General features: G+C 33.5%; 1 long non-coding RNA gene across 1 annotated transcript; it reads right to left on the reverse strand.

Annotated features, from left to right (window-relative positions):
• Positions 1-4,273: 4,273 nt before the first annotated feature.
• On the reverse strand, positions 4,274-21,365 carry LOC143070552 (uncharacterized). The gene is made up of 3 exons (XR_012976577.1): positions 21,276-21,365; positions 6,558-6,644; positions 4,274-5,427 (listed from the first exon to the last, which is right to left on the reverse strand). It is a non-coding gene; the product is annotated as an uncharacterized LOC143070552 (long non-coding RNA).
• Between the last annotated feature and the right edge of the window lie 1,174 nt (positions 21,366-22,539).

A 22,539-nucleotide genomic window follows, 5' to 3' on the forward strand; every position in this document is an offset into this window, starting at 1 on the left:
AACATCCGAGGCCGCCCGTCCTCGCGAGTCTGCGACGTGGGCCATCTCAACATCCATGACTGTCGTCCCATTTGGAGGTAACCAGCTACTTCCAGGAAACGCCATAAGCAGCAAAAATCACTTAATCGTACTTACATTGCCTATATTTCTTCAAGTCCATCACTGTAGGCTGCATGCTTCTTCTGTCCTCCATTTGTAGAATTGGAAATAAAAGAAAGTCATTATTATTCAGATTAATGTACACAAATCAAAACATTTTTATACACAATTTTTTTTTATTGAAACATTTTCTCATTGTTGAAGGAGTGGTCTGTGAACTTGAATATGAAGAACAGCAATAAAATAAAAGGGTTTCTTTGTTGTAGACCAAGTGAATTTGATATTTTCCATCTCTTATTATTCTATTTTTTCCTGCTTCTTTAACAGGGACGTTAGAAAGAACCAATCGAGCGTATCTTTAGTTTGGATGCATCGTTTTTCCATGTGGACTGCTTCCCAAAAATGAAACCAGATAATCTCCAGAAAACTTCAGCATGACATCTCAAAGTCCCCTTCTACAGGCATGGGCAGAAAGCCTGTAGCTGTCGTAGGCGCTAGCGAACATCCGAGGCCGCCCGTCCTCGCGAGTCTGCGACGTGGGCCATCTCAACATCCATGACTGTCGTCCCATTTGGAGGTAACCAGCTACTTCCAGGAAACGCCATAAGCAGCAAAAATCACTTAATCGTACTTACATTGCCTATATTTCTTCAAGTCCATCACTGTAGGCTGCATGCTTCTTCTGTCCTCCATTTGTAGAATTGGAAATAAAAGAAAGTCATTATTATTCAGATTAATGTACACAAATCAAAACATTTTTATACACAATTTTTTTTTATTGAAACATTTTCTCATTGTTGAAGGAGTGGTCTGTGAACTTGAATATGAAGAACAGCAATAAAATAAAAGGGTTTCTTTGTTGTAGACCAAGTGAATTTGATATTTTCCATCTCTTATTATTCTATTTTTTCCTGCTTCTTTAACAGGGACGTTAGAAAGAACCAATCGAGCGTATCTTTAGTTTGGATGCATCGTTTTTCCATGTGGACTGCTTCCCAAAAATGAAACCAGATAATCTCCAGAAAACTTCAGCATGACATCTCAAAGTCCCCTTCTACAGGCATGGGCAGAAAGCCTGTAGCTGTCGTAGGCGCTAGCGAACATCCGAGGCCGCCCGTCCTCGCGAGTCTGCGACGTGGGCCATCTCAACATCCATGACTGTCGTCCCATTTGGAGGTAACCAGCTACTTCCAGGAAACGCCACAAGCAGCAAAAATCACTTAATCGTACTTACATTGCCTATATTTCTTCAAGTCCATCACTGTAGGCTGCATGCTTCTTCTGTCCTCCATTTGTAGAATTGGAAATAAAAGAAAGTCATTATTATTCAGATTAATGTACACAAATCAAAACATTTTTATACACAATTTTTTTTTATTGAAACATTTTCTCATTGTTGAAGGAGTGGTCTGTGAACTTGAATATGAAGAACAGCAATAAAATAAAAGGGTTTCTTTGTTGTAGACCAAGTGAATTTGATATTTTCCATCTCTTATTATTCTATTTTTTCCTGCTTCTTTAACAAGGACGTTAGAAAGAACCAATCGAGCGTATCTTTAGTTTGGCTGCATCGTTTTTCCATGTGGACTGCTTCCCAAAAATAAAACCAGATAATCTCCAGAAAACTTCAGCATGACATCTCAAAGTCCCCTTCTACAGGCATGGGCAGAAAGCCTGTAGCTGTCGTAGGCGCTAGCGAACATCCGAGGCCGCCCGTCCTCGCGAGTCTGCGACGTGGGCCATCTCAACATCCATGACTGTCGTCCCATTTGGAGGTAACCAGCTACTTCCAGGAAACGCCACAAGCAGCAAAAATCACTTAATCGTACTTACATTGCCTATATTTCTTCAAGTCCATCACTGTAGGCTGCATGCTTCTTCTGTCCTCCATTTGTAGAATTGGAAATAAAAGAAAGTCATTATTATTCAGATTAATGTACACAAATCAAAACATTTTTATACACAATTTTTTTTTATTGAAACATTTTCTCATTGTTGAAGGAGTGGTCTGTGAACTTGAATATGAAGAACAGCAATAAAATAAAAGGGTTTCTTTGTTGTAGACCAAGTGAATTTGATATTTTCCATCTCTTATTATTCTATTTTTTCCTGCTTCTTTAACAAGGACGTTAGAAAGAACCAATCGAGCGTATCTTTAGTTTGGCTGCATCGTTTTTCCATGTGGACTGCTTCCCAAAAATAAAACCAGATAATCTCCAGAAAACTTCAGCATGACATCTCAAAGTCCCCTTCTACAGGCATGGGCAGAAAGCCTGTAGCTGTCGTAGGCGCTAGCGAACATCCGAGGCCGCCCGTCCTCGCGAGTCTGCGACGTGGGCCATCTCAACATCCATGACTGTCGTCCCATTTAAAGGTAACCAGCTACTTCCAGGAAACGCCACAAGCAGCAAAAATCACTTAATCGTACTTACATTGCCTATATTTCTTCAAGTCCATCACTGTAGGCTGCATGCTTCTTCTGTCCTCCATTTGTAGAATTGGAAATAAAAGAAAGTCATTATTATTCAGATTAATGTACACAAATCAAAACATTTTTATACACAATTTTTTTTTATTGAAACATTTTCTCATTGTTGAAGGAGTGGTCTGTGAACTTGAATATGAAGAACAGCAATAAAATAAAAGGGTTTCTTTGTTGTAGACCAAGTGAATTTGATATTTTCCATCTCTTATTATTCTATTTTTTCCTGCTTCTTTAACAAGGACGTTAGAAAGAATCAATCGAGCGTATCTTTAGTTTGGCTGCATCATTTTTCCATGTGGACTGCTTCCCAAAAATGAAACCAGATAATCTCCAGAAAACTTCAGCATGACATCTCAAAGTCCCCTTCTACAGGCATGGGCAGAAAGCCTGTAGCTGTCGTAGGCGCTAGCGAACATCCGAGGCCGCCCGTCCTCGCGAGTCTGCGACGTGGGCCATCTCAACATCCATGACTGTCGTCCCATTTGGAGGTAACCAGCTACTTCCAGGAAAAGCCACAAGCAGCAAAAATCACTTAATCGTACTTACATTGCCTATATTTCTTCAAGTCCATCACTGTAGGCTGCATGCTTCTTCTGTCCTCCATTTGTAGAATTGGAAATAAAAGAAAGTCATTATTATTCAGATTAATGTACACAAATCAAAACATTTTTATACACAATTTTTTTTTATTGAAACATTTTCTCATTGTTGAAGGAGTGGTCTGTGAACTTGAATATGAAGAACAGCAATAAAATAAAAGGGTTTCTTTGTTGTAGACCAAGTGAATTTGATATTTTCCATCTCTTATTATTCTATTTTTTCCTGCTTCTTTAACAGGGACGTTAGAAAGAACCAATCGAGCGTATCTTTAGTTTGGCTGCATCGTTTTTCCATGTGGACTGCTTCCCAAAAATGAAACCAGATAATCTCCAGAAAACTTCAGCATGACATCTCAAAGTCCCCTTCTACAGGCATGGGCAGAAAGCCTGTAGCTGTCGTAGGCGCTAGCGAACATCCGAGGCCGCCCGTCCTCGCGAGTCTGCGACGTGGGCCATCTCAACATCCATGACTGTCGTCCCATTTGGAGGTAACCAGCTACTTCCAGGAAACGCCACAAGCAGCAAAAATCACTTAATCGTACTTACATTGCCTATATTTCTTCAAGTCCATCACTGTAGGCTGCTTCTTCTGTCCTCCATTTGTAGAATTGGAAATAAAAGAAAGTCATTATTATTCAGATTAATGTACACAAATCAAAACATTTTTATACACAATTTTTTTTATTGAAACATTTCCTCATTGTTGAAGGAGTGGTCTGGAAAAAAATCATTTTATTGCCTAACAAACAAACAGTTTCAAGAAAAATTGTAACGAGCAAATACATACATGTTGACTCTTCCTATCTGCCATGAATACATCTTCAGTCTAGGATGGCAACATATATTAAAGAAAATGTTGTACCTTTAACAAAAGCTATAAATTAATATGAGCTCTATGTAGACACTATTTGCTGTTGCAATATTCAGATCAGTGGAAATAAAGCCAAATATGAAAATCTATTTTTGTGCACCAGCCATTAGCCTTGCTATCAAATGTAAACAAATTGGTAAATATTAAAATGAATTTTTCTATTACATTTTTAATGAGCAAACTCATTTATACTCTGGATAAACTATAATAAGTCTTGGGTCAAAGTCAATCCAATGTTTTAATGCAAGAACATAATCAATCAACTATCAAAAACATGATGTCATTATAAAACATAAATAAAGGTCTATAATGATTATGTTCTTGAAGGAGCTAGTTCCAGTGGTCCCTAGTCCCATTCAACTTGGATATTTTGTCTAAAGTCTTCAGTCCAGGTGTAGTGTTTGTATCTTCAGACCAGGTGCAGTGTTTGTGTCTTCAGACCAGGTGCAGTGTTTGTGCAATATATAGTATCAACAGAGTACAGATGAGTAAAATTATTTTCAATCAAAATTTTCTTCCCAAATTTGTAAAAATATATTACATTGTAATATATGGTCTATGACATAGGATACACTTAGAAGTTAGTGTGCTTATAGGGATCCATGCTGTTACAATGTTTTGTTAAAAGAAATGGTATCCAACATCATAACCAGTTTTCTGAAAAATGAAAAAGTTATCTTAAATTGATGTATGCATGGCTATGGTTTAATGTAATATTGGAACAGTTTTGTATTTCTTCAAGTTATGTTGTCATTTTAAAGAAATGTTGAAAAAAAATGTTTTGTCAAACTTTTGTACAAAGAAACAAGATTAAGAGAAGGCAGACATATACATAAGCTCATTTAAATATCTTAAATACCCAAATAAAAATAATTAAAAATAATTTTGACCAGCTTTAAATGCTTCATAATGGACATCCCCTTTAAAACAACATAATAAACTTTTTTCCAATCTAAACAAGAAGGCAATTTTGTCATTTTATGCAAAACCAAATCATGAAAATTCAAGTCAGCTGACTTTGGATACGACAATGATTAATGTTTATCACTCAAAGCAATAAACTCAATGCGATTAGAGTTATCTCCCATTGAATACTGGTCTGAAATTCATGAAACAACTTACCATTCACTTTTAAAAAATATTTTGTCTTTTCAATAACTTTTTTCAGTTCATGATTAAGAACTTGAAATACAGAAGGATTTTTCTTCAGTTAATACCATTATTTAAGTATCTTGTGATATGAATGATGCAACAAAAAATTACTCACCATGTATAACTATACAGACTGTATTCTTACCACACTTTTTGATTATACGTTACCTTTACATTGCTTACTCTAAACCTTCGGTTGTTTTCTGCTATTTATTAGATTTCTGTAAAATATCAAAGTTCCATATATATATAAATGTTGGAAAAGAATAGAAAGTTAAAGCTTATTCCTAATTTTAACTAGGATTTTGTTTATTAGCCCATAAATTTAAATATGATCAAGATAAACTTAACAAATGCAACCTTAACTGAGGGGCAGAGCCAAAAAATCTCCATGGGAATGAGATGTGCCAATGGTAATGCAACTGCCTACAACATATAGTTGACCAGCCACCAATTGTGGTTCTCAATAGACTGACCTAATCCCAAACTAATACATTGTTGAGGCTGCCGAAATCAGAAACAGCATACCTTTATGTCTTGCTCTTTAACTCAATGAATGTGAGACAATAAAACTAACTTATACTAACATCTGCAAAAATTTGTATAATTTGACTAATGTTAAGCTAGAAAACAGGATAAGCTATTCAATGATTTTCAACTTACAATTGACATTAATGTACAAATGCTAAGATTTATTCTAAAATGCAAACAAAGTTGAGCATGGGAGCACCTATGGTTCACTGCAAAAGTGAAACTTCCTAGCTTTCAAACTGTAGGTGTTGTCTCGAAAAGTTATATATTCATAATGGGATGGACAGAGGTAAAGAATTTGCCCCAAACTTTTAGTTCATGGTGCAGGGCATATAAAGTCATGAACTAATATGCATGTTATATTTTTCACTGGACATAAAACACCAGTCCATCCATGTGGTCATGTAACAAAATATCAATATTGACATATCAAATTTGAACCTTATTCTTTCATTGAAATCTCAGAGATGTAAGTTAAGTGCCATATTACATATATCTCATCAAATCAAGTCATCTTTCCTTTCTGAATAAACATGTTAGCTAACGGATATACCAAAGTAACCATATAACTTCTCTGGCTTAGGTCAAACTGATTATTATAGAATCTTAATTAAGCAAGCTCAAATACCAATGTTCCCCAAGTGAAGGTCAATAGCTTATTGTATAGTTTTATGTTTTTTGTTGAAAACCAATTAAAGATTTGGAGTCACCACAAGGAAAATATAAATGACTGACTAATTGTTTAAAGCCTAAGTAGCATTGGGTGTAATAATAATAAGATTTTTCAAATCATTTATCATAAATAAAAAGCTGACTATACCTAAGGGCTACCATAGTCTGGCTCTCCAAAATGCATCTCAATTCCAAGTAAGGTGACTCCAGGTCTCAGTCATATCGTATTCAAGAACTGAAATGAGATGAACAACATAAGTCAATGAAGTAAAACATGCAAGTTTAACTTATTTCCAATGACCTACTTCAGAAGGAACGACATGACTTAACCCTTTCTGCATTTTAAATAAATAACATGAACTTAGTGAAGGTTGCATGATGACCTCCAAGCCTTCAAGGTCTATTCTGGTATAGAAATTTCAAAAGCAGCATATTATTTCCAAAATAAGTAATGAGGAATATGACATTGAAGGTTGGTCTGATTGATTTGAACAAAGGGAATTCATTCTTTGACAAGCACAAGCTTCAATCTTCTTATGCGGTCTTGAAAAAGAGGAACCTCCAATTCCTGGCAACTGTTTAATTTTCTGAAACAATTGTGAGGGTTTCTTGATTTAATGCTTTACATGGATCCATCAACCAAATTTTTTCATACTTTTTTAATTTCCACCTACTCCATAAAATGCAATAACTCTTATTAATGAAAGAAGAATGTGCTAGGACATGAATGCCCCTGGTCAAACTTTGCAATGAAAATTGGGACAAAAAAAAAACAGGTAAAGAAAGATATTCAAATCATGAGTACAACTGGTCAAAGGAAATTAACAAGCTCGGCATGTGAACTTGATATGTATTGAGGAATGCTGCTAAAAAAATATCTAATTGTCAAACATAAAACTTGAAATATATGCCATTTAAAAAACTACAAGAGATACAGAGTGGCTTTATGGTGTAACACCACTAATTCCCAGAAAGCATATACCAGAAAGTAGTACACATTTAACACAAAATTATAGTTCCTATGCATGAGTATTACTTTCAAAATATGTAGAATATTTAGGTATTGTTGGTATCGAATGAAAGCTGAATGACTGGTGATCATTGTAGAACACTTTTTGGCTTATAATTTTGGAAAAAAGTATTGCAACACCTTGATTTTTTAAAACTTGAAAAATCAGCCTCTTTTTTTGGATGAAACATAATAAAATATGTGTATAATATTATTGAAACATAGTTTATGATAACATTGGCATTGAAACGAACAAAAAATGTTTGAAAAAAAATGATTTATATAACCACAATTTTAATAAGAAAATGAAGTGTTTTTTGTACAAAAAAATGCATTTTACAACTTTTACTGTAGTCGAACTTTACAATGTCAGACATTTCAAAATTAGTCTTCAGATGACTGTTCACATCATGGCTGAACGTTATACGCCAGAGAATAAGTACTTTGTGCGCAGCCTCCATTCAAACAGATAACCACATCTAAACGTCTTCTGATTCCTGCCATAAATCGACTAATTTGTTGCTAAGGTAGCAGCAACCACTTCTGATGAAGGGCATAGTTTATTTCATGATGTGTTTGAACTGGGGTGTCCTTTCGCGCACTTTCCGCCCAATAGTGTCCCAAATATGCTCTATATGGTTCAAATCCGGGCTACGATCGGGCCAAGGAAGATGAACCCAATTCCATTTGAACATTGGATCTTCCTCCACGATGCTAATTTCCAACTTTGGCGAGCTCTGCACTACATCATGTACATTGGATACTGAAAACTGTGTGTCTGTTCGTTAGCAAAGGTCTCCGAAATGGTCTTATCGCACGATAACCAGTAGAGATGAGTCGATCTCGAATAGTTCTTGTTAAAAGGCTCCTGTATGGCCACCACTCTCTTTTGGGCTATTTCAAAAAAAATGATGCCTTTCCTTTAAACCTTTGTCAGTCTCTTGTATGATACTATATCTGTAATGTTTTTAGGTCAAATAATGTATTATGATTAGTTGGTCCTAACTACCAAAGATAATAGCAGTATGTGCTCTGTTTAAAAAATATTGTCCAAAATTGTACCTCAAAATGTCAGGAGTGTAACGCTTTTAGTGTGACATTTAGAAGAAAGCATGTGCATTCATTGATGATATAGAATAAATAAGGGCAGATACAATACCAAACAATATCTTTCATCCAACTATTATATCTTGACTATGATTTCTTGTTCAATTCTTCCATATATTTACATTTTTATGAGCCTCATAAGGTAAGTCAAATAAGTTTGTGTAAAAAAAAAAAAGTTAGTAAAAGTCAATATGCTGCCAGAAAATGTCTTTGTAGGTGAAAATACATGTTTCTGTACATCTTGCACGGTTTATTTTTTTTGTTTAGTATCATAGCTTGGCACAGGTGCATCCAGTTGACCCTGAAGTTCTACTACTGGAATATTATGGTTACAATAAGAGGACTACCCAGGTCTGTCAGGAGTGTAACAACTGGGTTAAGATGTATTTTTTTAGAAACAATGTTGTTATAGTTGTTGTTTTTCTTGAATTTCAGTGAACATTACCTGTTACAGTTTATCAGTAACAAACATGCCATTATTATGGCCTTCATTGCTTTTGTATGCTCAATACTTCAATGTCAGGAGTGTAACACAAAAAAATGCCTTATTTCAATCTTATTAGCAAAGGGAAGTTATTGGAAGAAAAACAAGCTGACAATTATTATAAAATGACATTACTACACCTCAGCTTAACACAGAATACAAGTCTACATCATCACTTTTGAAATTTTTGAACTAAAATTGCAATTGAACTAGCTTGTTTAAATGTGTAACAGTCCTGACATACAAGTATTGAGCATAAACAAGCAATACAGGCCATAATAATGGCATGTTTGTTACTGAAAATTTGCAACAGATGGTGTTCACACTCAAATTCCAGAAAAGAAAACCAATAATAACAACATTGTTTCTATAAAAAATAACATGAATGTTACACTTAAACATTTTAAAGCGTTACACTCCTGACATTTTTGGGTACATTTTTGGACAATTTTTAATATACAGAGCACATACTGCTACCATCTTTGGTAGTACGAACAAACTTATCATAACACATTATCTGACATAAAAACAGCATATATATAGTATCAAACAAGAGACTGAACAAGGTTTAAAGGAAAGCCATCTTTTTTTTTAAATAGACAATTAGCAAAATTTGTAAATATGTAAGAAGTATATAATTTTTTTTAACCTGTTCTTAATTTGCACTAAAATAATATGTGAAATATAAAGACTCTACATGATTTCAGGTCAGTTTCAGGTTAAAATATGGTAGCAATAAATTATGGTCAGGAGTGTAACATTTGTTACACTCCTGACAAGTTTCTGATGTAGTTAATCTATAACAAAATTTAACATGATTCTTTATTAAAATAATTGTAACATCTTTACAATGTAATGAGAAAGCCGATCTGTCTTGTAAAAGTGATTTTTCTGCACACTATTCACCAAAGATTCTTAAAAATTAAAGTGTAATTCTCATTAAACATGTTAAAAGTTTGCTCTTTGCTCAGAAATTAAAAAAATATGTAATCAAATATCTAATAAATTTATTTATTTGTGAGATTGTAAATTTAAAATAGATATCATTACTGATTTTCTAAACATTCCATTAAAAAACAGTCTTACAATTACTGAAAAAATATGTCAGGAGTGTAACAAAAGGATAAAAAACACATATTTGTATGTTTTAAATGAAGAAAACTTAGAATTGACTGAAGCAATTGTTGTGAAATTTTCAGAGGATGTAATTAGATCATATATGTTTGCTTCCTTATACTTTTTATATAAAATTAAAGCTTTTGCAAAGAGATATAAAAACTTTTGAAATAAGATATTAAAGAATACACTAAAAATTGGTGAAATTTACATATTTAAAAAAAAAAACTGTTTATAAGTAAAAAAAAATTGCAGGAAAATCATTTAGTACCTTTATTGCAACAAACAAAAAAATAACATTGATATTTATATTCTTATTTATGTTTGTCAGTTGATATTATTATTTTGTTGTTTCCTTTGAAAAGTGGATGAATTCTTATGAGTAAAATATTGTTAAAATTTTTGTTTTTATTATTTTGCATTAACCCTTGGTAGTTTTGTAAACTTGAATGTCTCTGGATTAAAGAAAAATGATAGAAAAAAGATTAGCAATGACTTAATTTTTGACCATGTTTGTCACACTTTGGCATCATTTTTTTTGAAATAGCCCTTTTTAGGATTGTCTTGTATGCAATGGGTTTCCTTCTGACCAACCTTCATTATGCTTGAATTTCCCTAGCAAATGGTATAGGGTCTTCATTATCTTGGAAGGTCTTTAACAGCGTTTATAGCCTGATTTTTATTCTCAAAACGACTTATAGTGGAATGGTGATGACCAACAATACGTTCAGTTGTTACAGTGACATCCCTGCTTCTCTTATGTTGATAATCTGCCATCTTGCTGCAGTTAAGAGTTGTCAAGGACCCATTACAAGGTGTCAATCTCATAATTTTAAAAACTTGGTTATTTAAAGTGTTGAAAACAATGAAGATAAAAACATCTGTTTTGCTGTTTACGGGTACAGTAGCTGCATGTGCAGATAAAAACTTATCGAGTCAATATTTATTGATTAAACTCAGGTGATACTTAAAATAATAAAATTAACGGTATCAATTTTCTTGCACCAGATACGCATTTCGACAATACATGTCTCTTCAGTGATGCTCGTGGCCAAAATATTTGAAATCCAAAGCTTATATAAAAGATGAAGAGCTATAATCCAAAAGGTCCAAAAGTATAGCCAAATCCGTGAAAGGAATCAGAGCTTTGCATGAGGGAGATACATTCCTTAATTTATAATAATTTCTATCATTTTGTAACAGCAAATTTTAATAATAATAATGTTTAACTAGTTCTATTTTACCAAATTATATCACAAAAAAATAAAGAGTGTTTTTTTAATTTCAATTTCAATTTGGTGTTGCAATACTTTTTTCCATGTGTATATAAAAACAAAGAGTGCATATGCTGAATTGTCTTGCCTTCTTTACTAATCATTGATATTCTGTTGATAGTCCTCAATATAAAGCTTATTACAACTGTCACATAAACTTAACATTAACCAAAAAAACTAAACATTGACCAATGAACCATGAAAATGAGGTCAAGGTCAGATAAACCATACCAGGCAGACATGTACAGCTAACAATTCTGCCATACAACAGATATAGTTGACCTATTGCTTATAGAAAAACAGACTAAAACATCAAACTTAACATTGAACCGTGAAAATGAGGTCAAGGTCAAATAAAACCTGCGCGACTGACATATAGATCATGAAATATTTCTATACACCAAATATAGTTGACCTATTGCATATAGTATTAGAAAAAAAGAACAATGTGGTCAAGGTCAGATGACACCTGCCAGCTAGACAAGTACACCTTACAATCATTTCATACACCAAATATAGTAGACCTATTGCATACAGTATAAGAAAAACAGACCAAAACACAAAAAAATAACTATAACCACTGAATCATGAAAATGAGGTCAAAGTCAGATGACACTTGCCAGTTGGACATGTACACCTTCAGTGTTTCCATGAAATGAGGTCAAGGTCAAGTGAAAACTGTCTGACAGGCATGAGGAACTTGCAAGGTACGCACATACCAAATACAGTTATCCTATTACTTATAATAAGAGAGAATTTAACATAAAATTTTTTTCAAGTAGTCACGGAACCCTGAAAATGAGGTCAAGGACATGTGACTGACTGAAACTTCGTAACATGAGGCATCCATATACAAAGTATGAAGCATCCAGGTCTTCCACCTTCTAAAATATAAAGCTTTTAAGAAGTTAGCTTCGGGCCAGGTGAGCTAAAAACTAGAGGCTCTAAAGAGCCTGTGTCGCTCACCTTGGTCTATGTGAATATTAAACAAAGGATGCAGATGGATTCATGACAAAATGGTGTTTTGGTGATGTGTTTGTACATCTTACTTTACTAAACAGTCTTGCTGCTTACATTCTTCACCATGTCAGATTTGCTCAAAAAGCTTTAGTTTTTGAGATATATTTTTAGCCATGGTGGCCATGTTTGTCGATGGATCAAAACTTCGGATACAATTTATTAACTAGATACTCTAAGGAGCATGTAGTTACAGTTTGAAGGTATTTGGCGCAGTAGTTTAAGAGGAGAAGATTTTTTAAATAGTTTACGACGACGGACGCCAAGTGATGGCATAAGCTCACATAGGGCCCCCTGGTGAGTTCACAATACAAGACTTGGTGGTGTCAAAAAGCTAATTTGCTTGAGGGGTGAATTGGAGTTAATAATGCAATTGAAAACAAGAATGTGTCCATAGTACACGGACGCACCATCCCAATTATCATTTTCTATGTTCAGCGGACCGTGAAAAAAGGGTAAAATCTCTGATTTGGTTTTAAAATTAGATAGTAAACATGTTCCTAATGATATGATCTAAGTTTCAAGTTGATTGGACTTTAACTTCATCAATACTGCCTCGACCTAAAACTTAAACCTGAAGCAGGACAGACAAATGAAAGGACACACAGACCAGAAAACATAATGCCCATAAATGGGGCATAAAAACTATTTAATTCAATTAAATAAAAAAAATTCGTAAGGGTTCCACGGAACCCAGTGTCTCGCCTACTTTTGCTTTTAATCGCAGACTCAACAAAAATGAGGAAAAACATCAATAAAAATTTCCCTCTCGATACTGTCTTTAGTTTGAAAGAAGCTTCCAAGTTTGGTAAAAAATCCAGGATAGTTTATGAATCTAATAAATGTTTTATAAACTTTAACTGCAGACTGTATGTAATGTTAACTGGAAGAAAAACTAAGTCCATTTATAAGTAAAATACGGAAAAAGTGATTTTTTTTTTTTACAAAATTTACTTCTGAATAATATCTTATAATCAGAAACAAGCTTTTGTCAAAGTTTGGTAGAAATCCAGGATAGTTTAAGAACATTATAAAGATTTTAAAAACTTAAACCACAGAGTGAATGTTTTATTTCTGGCAAAAAAACTAAGTCCATTTATAAGTAAAATACGGAAAAGTGGAAATTTATTTTTACAAAATTTTCTTCTTGATACTATCTTATGATCATAAACAAGCTTCTGTCCAAGTTTGGTACAAATCAAGGATAGTTTATGAAAGTTATTAAAATTTTAAAAACTTTAACCACAGAGTGAATGTAATGTTTCCTCGCAGAAAAACTAAGTCCATTTATAAGTAAAATACGGAAAAAATGGAATTTTATTTTTACAAAATTTACTTCTGGATACTTTCTTATGATCATAAACAAGCTGCTGTCCAAGTTTGGTAGAAATTCAGTATAGTTTAAGAAAGTTATTAAAATTTCAAAAACTTTAACCACAGAGTGAATATTTGTGGACGCCGCCGCCGCCGCCGCCGCCGACGACGACAGAATGTAGGATCGCTTAGTCTCGCTTTTTCGACTAAAGTCGAAGGCTCGACAATAATGGGTAAAATCCTCAATTTACAAATTCTTATCTGGAGTGCTGTGTATTGCTGAAAGTTAATTGAAAAACAGACCAAAATATGAAAAACATTGACCAGTGAACCATAAAATTGAGGGCAATGTTAGATGAAACCTACAAGACTAATTTGTAGCATTTAAAATCATTCTGCATGTATACACCACAAATTATTGACCAACTGCTTATAGCATCTGAGAAACTCACTTAATCAAATACCTATAACCTTGGTCCTCGATTCATTAAAAAAGGTTGACGTCATGCAAACACTAGTACTGTCTGAAGGACCTGCACACTTGCAAGGAACCATTATTCCAAATACTGTAAATTCAGAAATTATTGTGTTGTTATTATTAATTCGAAAAAGGCGACAGGGTTAAAATCCCATAAATTTAAACTAGCATATAAATGAATTGAACAGGATTTTTCTAAATATCACCAAAAGAATGAAAAAATCCCAATAATAAATGCATAAATAATTTCTGAATTTACAGTGTAGTAATATCTTTTATAATAAGTGAGAAATTCAGATGAATAAAAACTATAATTGTTTTTCAAGCAGTCAAAGAACCATGAAAATGACATAAGAGACATTGGACATATTATATATAAACTAATCATAGATACCAGGATTAAAATTTTATATAGACGCCAGAAGCGTGTTTCGTATATGACAGACTGAAACTAATCACAACATAGAAGATATAAAGCATCAGGTCTGTAACTTTCTGAAATATAAAACTTTATACAAATAGTTTACACCTCTGCCACTGCCTGATTACTATTGCGAAGTCAAGCTTTCTCAGATTTGACAACAACACTTGGTCTATGTGCATATTGAACAAAGGACACAGATGGATTCATGACAAAAATTGTGTTTCGGTGTTGGTGATGTGTTTCTAAATCTTACTTTACTGAACATTCTTGCTGCTTATTTCATCAGATATGCTCTAAATGCTTTGGTTTCAGAGATATGAACCAAAAACTGCATTTTACCTTATGTACTATTTTTAGCCATGTCAGCCATCTTGGTTCGCAGGCAGAGTCATCAGACACATTTTTTAAACTAAATACCCTAATGATGATTGTGGACAAGTTTGGTTCAATTTATCTTATTAGTTTCAGAGGAAAAGATTTTTGCAAAAGATTACAAAAATTTACTAAAAACTGTTACTAAATCTTGACCTGATAAACAATTTTACCCCATGTCATATTTGCTCTAAATGCCTTGGTTTCAGAGATATAAGCCAAAATCTACATTTTACCCCTATGTTTTATTTTTAGCCATGGTGGCCATCTTGATTGGTTGGCCGGGTCACCCAACAGTTTTTTAACTAGGTACCCCAATGATGATTGTGGCCAAGTTTGGTTAAATTTGGCCCAATAGTTTCAAAGGAGAAGATTTTTGTAAAAGTTAACGATGAGGAACTCCGATGGCGGATGCCGACGGAAGTGATGAGAAAAGCTATCTGACAAGTTTCATGTGTCAATATTTGTGTTTCTATGCTTCAATCCAGTTTTATTACTTATTTATGAACTCTGAATCTACAAGAAACAGGATTATCTCAGACAATATGTGCAAAATGTGTTGTTTAATTGGCCCTCATCTAACGCCCTGTTTGGATCAAGTTAAATGTGAGGAGCTTGATACATAAAAGTTGAAGTCCATAATAAAGATTTCACTAAAATTGTATAAAAAGCACTTTACAATGTCTTTTGTACCTGTTTCATTTCACATATATCTTTCTTTTCTTCTATAGGATAGCAAGTGGTTCAAATATAAGCCTGTTGAGACTAAAATTGCATGCAAGTATTTCACTAAAAAGTGAAAAAATCTTTGTATCAGACCATACTGTCTGCAAAAAATATTGAATGCAAGAGTCTTTGTTCTTAGATTTATTGTATCATGTCACCGTAGTATAGAAATGATAAAAAAGACATAACTTTAGTCATCAATAAGCATTTTTAAATGTAAATATGTGCTACGGACAAAATTGACCCTAAATTATTTTCCGTCTTACTTGGCCTAAGACTCTTTTAAACTTACATGATATGTTATTTGTCACTTTTCTTTCCATTTTTAGTACATTAAATACATATGTAAGGATTATTTATAACCAAAAAGCTCCAAAAATTTAAAATTGCTGGAAAATATTACATCTTCATGTAAGGACCCCTTCATTGGAAAACCTCAATTTTGAGGCACAGGATTGTCATGCTTGTATAAATTTGACTTTTGAATAATTATGCTTAAGTCTTGTCTTCAAATTATCTAAGTATCAGAAGAGACCATTCCATCTGTTTTAACATTCAAAGTATATAAAACATTCAAGTTTAACATAATCAACTGACCTACGATTTATTTAAGTTCTATAAATATATGTTACTACAAAAGAAGGTTGTTGAACGAGGTGCTGCATTAATAGATGACAAATATTATAGTTTTTTAGCAGTTAAAGTAAAAACAATTGTTACCTTTTATTTGCAGTTTTTATAATCAAATTAATTTCTTTGATAATCAAAGTTTTAAAACATCCCTTACTCACTTTTACAATTTCATCATTGCACGGCCAAGAAAAGTCAAGATTAGATTCTTTCTCAATATCGAAAGATAGAAATACTGTTTCAAGGGAAAGTTTACCTAGTTTATTTATTTGTATCTCTGTGTCTATATATATTTTTCACTTGCATCCTAAAATATTTGCCAAATTATGTACTGTATTACATGCATGGGATCCCAAGAAAATAAATATTAAACTTTGTAAATGCGTCTCATTCTGGTTTTAGTGGTTTGCAGTGAACACAGTATATATAAAGTCTGACATGACCTCCGAAAATCAAAAAAATAAAAACAGTTATTATATAAGAACAATTAAAAATCACTGGTAAAAGTAGAAAAAAATTCGTTTAGAAAATCTAATACTAGTATTGGTCCGGTGAGCTATTGTGATCTGTCTCGTCTCACTTTGCATCTGTAGTTCGGTCCATCTGTCAAGGCCTAAATTAAAGTATTGTTTTTTACCCCAATCCCGACCCTGCCAAGCCAGGTGTGGGTAGGTAGGTAGGGAAATAATTTTATTTTTCCAAAAAGCTTGAACATTATCGGACGATCTGGCAAGCCTGAAAATCCGAAATGAATAAAATAATATTTGACTTAGTTTTGACAATAAAATTTTATGAGTAGCACCAATTATGCAGGGTCGGTCGGGATTGGGGAAACAAACAAAGTTTTATTTTAGGCCCAAGGGTTAATTATTTTTTGTGATGTTTCTGTATCTCTTTATGTCACAACTACCAGCACCATGTCTTTCAAGGTTTAGTTAAGGTATTACCTAATAATGCTATGTAGTTTATTTTACAAGTGCTGGTGTCTTGATTGTAGATTGGTTTGCATAGGAACACAGAATCAAAATTAAATGTTCGCATGATCTTCAGCTTCTGTTTGGGGCTTCAGCTTTATAACTGTAGATTTATAAACTCATATATATGCAATATGAATCCCTTAGTGCACAACTTGGGGGGTGTTAGGAGACTGTTGTAGATTTTTTCAATTTGTAGGAGGCCTTGCCTTCATAACTCTGGAGGTTCTTGGCAGATCTAGGACATATTGTTTTACCTCTGTCGGTCTATCTGTCAGTCATTCTCTTGATATTTGGTCAGGAGGATCCACTAGGACGAATATACATCTATAATCTGTGTTAGCGGTAAAGGTCGCCACACTCGCCATGGGCGAATGATTTTATTGTGTGGCTAATAAAAATTCAGTTGCAATCGCCACTTTGGCGAAGGAAAATTTATGTGAACGGAAAAAAATCTTTGACAAATTTCAAGCCAGAAGCGTTGATTCGAACAAACATTTAACTGAAAAGATGTTAACAAAAGTAATTTGCAAAAACAAAAACAAAAACGGGTCTTTTTAATCATATCCGGGAAAAAAACCACTGCCATACTTAACTATTCCGGGCGGGAAAATCCGTTTCCAATATCAGGTTTTCTTTTACTTTTTAATGTTTTTAACATGGCTGACAAACCTGACCTGTAAAGGTCCCCGACCCGAACGTGGCAAAAAAACGAAAAGGGACATTGTCATCATTCTTTAAAAATCCAACAGACTGTTTTAAAATAATTTTATTCATTTGTCGATTTTGTAGTTTAATAAAGTGTTGAATAATTTCAAATAGGTGTTTGTTCATTTTAAATTATGGAAGATATGTACCGTTCTATGGCACAAAGACATCACTAACTCACAAAAGAAATCGAATATGGTAACCGGGTTTCCCATCGTCATGACACAAAATCAGTATATGAACAGAAAAAAATCAAAAAAGCATGGGAACAGCACTTTCATTGCTGATATTCATCTCAAAGTTACAGTGAGGCTTTTAACGCAGAGCAAACACTCTCACCTCACTTCATTTTTTAGAGACTGTTGTTAGTGCTGGTTTGTATCATTCAAGGATTCAGGAAAAATGAATACATTCACTGTTATTATTAACCAAACATAAAGAACATACTTAGATATAATTTTAAATTATACGTAACTACAGTTGCAATATATCCAGCAGTTTGATTTATTGAAGTGAAGGAGAATTTTTCATCTGACCTGGAGAAAAAAACAACATTTTATATACACTTCAAGTTACAAAAATGTAACCTCAGAATGCAGGATTTCACATCTAATTTTTCCAAAACCCCCTAGCAGGTTCGGATCACTTTGTGATCCTCACTGGTGACACACAAGTTGTGGCTAATCACATGAAAATGTGGCTAAGCAAAAAAATAGTTATTAGCCACTTTGGCTATTGGCATTTATTGACTACTGCTAACACAGATAATGTCATTATTGTATTTCACCCCCAAATATATTCGATTGACTAATATGAATGCAACACCAGTTTTTCCCAGCAATCATTGACATAACATTTTCTGTATTCTTTTTATATGGACGGTCTGCTTGTGTACTCCCGATTGAGGTCTGTCTCTATCCTAATTGTCTTCAGTCCTGTTTTCTGGGATATATATGGGGGTAGTCTTAATGGATAGAAGCTCGCAGATTTCTTGTTTATACATATATAATAAATTATGGTGATTGTAGATTGTTGCTAAGGGTGGATTTAGGTGGTTTCAGCTTAAAAATTTAATTTCTCGCAAATTTTACCACACAATAGTTCGGGTTATCTACATTGCGCTCCCTGTAGCAGAATATTTCAATAATTTTACCTTGCTCCCCTCGATGAAGATAAATCTTTTTTTTTTTATTAAAAATGTTTACAGGCAGTCAAGAGACCTATTGTCGCAAAGTCCCAGTCACGATAAACAAGGAAGAAAATTCAGTGTTTATCTTGGGCTAATTATAGTTCATGTAAATTCAGGTCACTGATTGGTCGTCTATTTAAAGTCGGAGTGCATGGTTTCTTTTCAAGGATAACAAGAGAGATGTTCCGATGGTCAATGAACGATAACAATAGGCCTTCGGATGGTCAGTTACTCTTCCGTTTTGGCTTTTAAGAAAGTGAATTCAATCAGATAATATGACAATAGTATGTTATGGAATAATATCAGTCAAATAAATGAAAGTGTAGTATATCATGTTGTTCAGAATCTGGAAAACAGTATATTTTGAAGTTCATTTTTCAATTCCCATGTGGTGTTCAAAGAATCAAGGTTAAAAACGAAATTAAAATATTGTCGACTTGACCACAAATAAATAACATTTCCAAATGATTTATGTATCTCACTTATTGAACAGTTTACAAAAAAAAAGAGAAAATGAGAGGATATGTCAATTTTCTGTCAATGCTTGAGAAATAATTGTAGGATTTAAATATGTGTAATAGTCTTTTGAGAAAAAAAAGGGGATCATTTTTTTACAAATGTACATAGTTATATGGGGGGGGGGGGCAATAGGGGGTCTGTTAACATGTTAACAACACCTCGAGTTTGGCAAAAACAGTCAACAAAAATGCAAAAATGCTGATTTATAACAGTTAACAAAGTGGGTTGAAAACAGTTAAGCTTTAATTTATCTCAGATAACAGTCAACAACACCTTGAAAAGGGCCAAAGAGGTTAACATAAAAAGGTATTTCCTCCCCCCCCCTTTATATGCAAAATAAATCGACGAAGATTTCTAATAAATCGGATTATTATATAAATAAAACTCCCTTAAAAGCAAATAAATTTTAAGCATAAGGTAAAGAAAATAAAGAACGGACTATAACACCAAAAAAAATAAAAATTTCTTTAATTAAGATTTTTTTCTTTAATTTCATACATAAAAAATGGTCATTTGAAAGATGAAATTAGGTGTCAGGAGATTGCGAGAATGCAGGATTTTGCTCTATTTATGACAGAGCTTCTGGGGGCCTTGAGCGACCCCCTGCCGTAAAGCTTACAGCTTAGTGGGCTTCAGACTTTGCCAAACGCATGTGACAGCCCTTTTTGATTTTAATTTAGCCTACTACTTCAATTTCAAGGGATAAACCTTAAGAAATTGCAATAATAAACTGAATCTTTCTACTACAAAAATTTCTCTTTTCTACGTCATGTCATTTCAAAATTGATTCACACATGCATATACCGGTCTACTCGAATCGAGAAATCTAGGGTTCAGTCAATTCTTTGTATAAAGGATTATGAACCCTTGTGTTGATTCAATGCTAAACATGGAAATTTTATAGAAAATCCACAGCCTTTATTCTGGTACTCTCATATTTAGCAATTTGATGACTGGTAGATATAGGGTTATTGCATGCAGTGCAAGCATTGATTTCCTTAAAACAAGTTTATTCTTGTAGTTATTGGTTAAAACAAATAAAAATATGGACCAAATCAAGTACACCTTTAAGGGTGTGCTCGACTTTAGTGACTCAGCTTGAGGTATTTTGGAATTTACAGGTTGGTTAGAACTTTTTGTAAAAAATAAACACTAGCACATCATAGAAAAGCATGCCATTAATCTATGTTTCAAATTTTATAACAAAAATCTCTGTATTAAAGGCTGTGAATTTTCTATAAAAATCTTGGTTTATTTGCCACAAAGTACTCATTTTCTATTAAATGCAATGAAACAGTAAAGAATAATGCTTTGCATCAAGTTTCCCCTTGGTATATGTATAAAACGGCCTCTCTCTATTATTCATCATATTAGTAGTTTTGATACATTTGAAGTTTGAAAAGTTCGTACAAAAATGGCTGCAGAAGGGGTCATAAACCTTAACATAATTACTTTATTTGATGTTTTTTTTTATCATCATTATGACTAGACCAAATATTATTTATAAATAATGAATAAAACCTACCTTTTAGATGAAACTTTCAAAACAACCGTGTGAACAGCCGTCCAGTGTCCCGGTAAAGTGTTAGCATCAAAATGGATCCACCTGCAAGAGTTGAAAAATTAGAACGTTAGAAATTCCCGCCAATAGTAGCCAATAAAAATGAGAATGCACGTTGTGCAATGAACCGTATTAAAGGACGGAGGTTTCCAAAATAGAGAATATAATTAATTTATGTATTAGATAAAATAATATCTAATTGGCAAACATAAAAATAAGAGCAATCAAGTCAGTGCTATAATGAGGTGCTATAATATTAACTGAATAATTGAAAAAATGGGGTGGAAATTGGAAAAATTAAAGAATTGGATAAAAAATACGGATTACAGAAAGAGAACAAAAATCACTGCAAAAATTAAAGAATTTGGTTAAAGTATACTGATTACAGAAAAGAGCAATGTCCATAATACAATTATCAATTAATTAATGAAAATTAAAGATCAAGAAAAATAAGCGAAAGATTAAAAAAAAAAATAGCATAGAATCATTGACAGAATGAAGGACTCGGTTTATAATATTCAGTGGCGGATCAGGAAATTAATAAGGGGGAGCACATTTACACTGACTGCCTGAGTGGGGGCCCGGTTCAGTCATGCTTCAGTGATTCCCTTTATAACGTACGAAATGTTTCCCACATAAGGCCACCCTTAAAAAATTGTTTGTTTGGCATTGCCGACCCACACTATCAGCAGGTGGGTAGGTAGGTAGGGACATTTTTTTTTTTACATTTAAAGGCTTTATACATGTAAATCATGTATACATGTAAATCATGAAGTCTCTAGATCAATGTTGTCTAAAGCATTGCAGCATTGTTGTGTGTACATGCTGATGGTTTCTTTGAAAGGGGTCAACCGTCAATGTCACATTCTACATCATATGGATAATTTCATGTAAGACAGTCAGTTTTATTGGCAGAGTTAACCAAAGTACCCAGAAAAAAACACAGAACTGAGGCAGGAAACTGACAAATTAACCATATGAAATGTATGACGTGAAAATTGAACTTTTATTGTGGGACTGCCCATTGAACAGAGGCCTGATGTCACGTCTTGAAGTTATGGTCACAGTTTGGTAAAACTACCATAAGTTAAATGGCTCAACCACTACAGCTCCTTGTACAAATGGACAAAGATTTAAAACTTTAATTGTTTGCTTTGGTTTTATAAACATCACTTTCTACACCATATGGGTAATTTCATGGCAGTCAGTTTAAGTGGCGTAATAAACC

This window comes from Mytilus galloprovincialis, chromosome 4 (genome assembly GCF_965363235.1).
Source record: "Mytilus galloprovincialis chromosome 4, xbMytGall1.hap1.1, whole genome shotgun sequence".
NCBI lineage: Eukaryota > Metazoa > Mollusca > Bivalvia > Mytilida > Mytilidae > Mytilus > Mytilus galloprovincialis.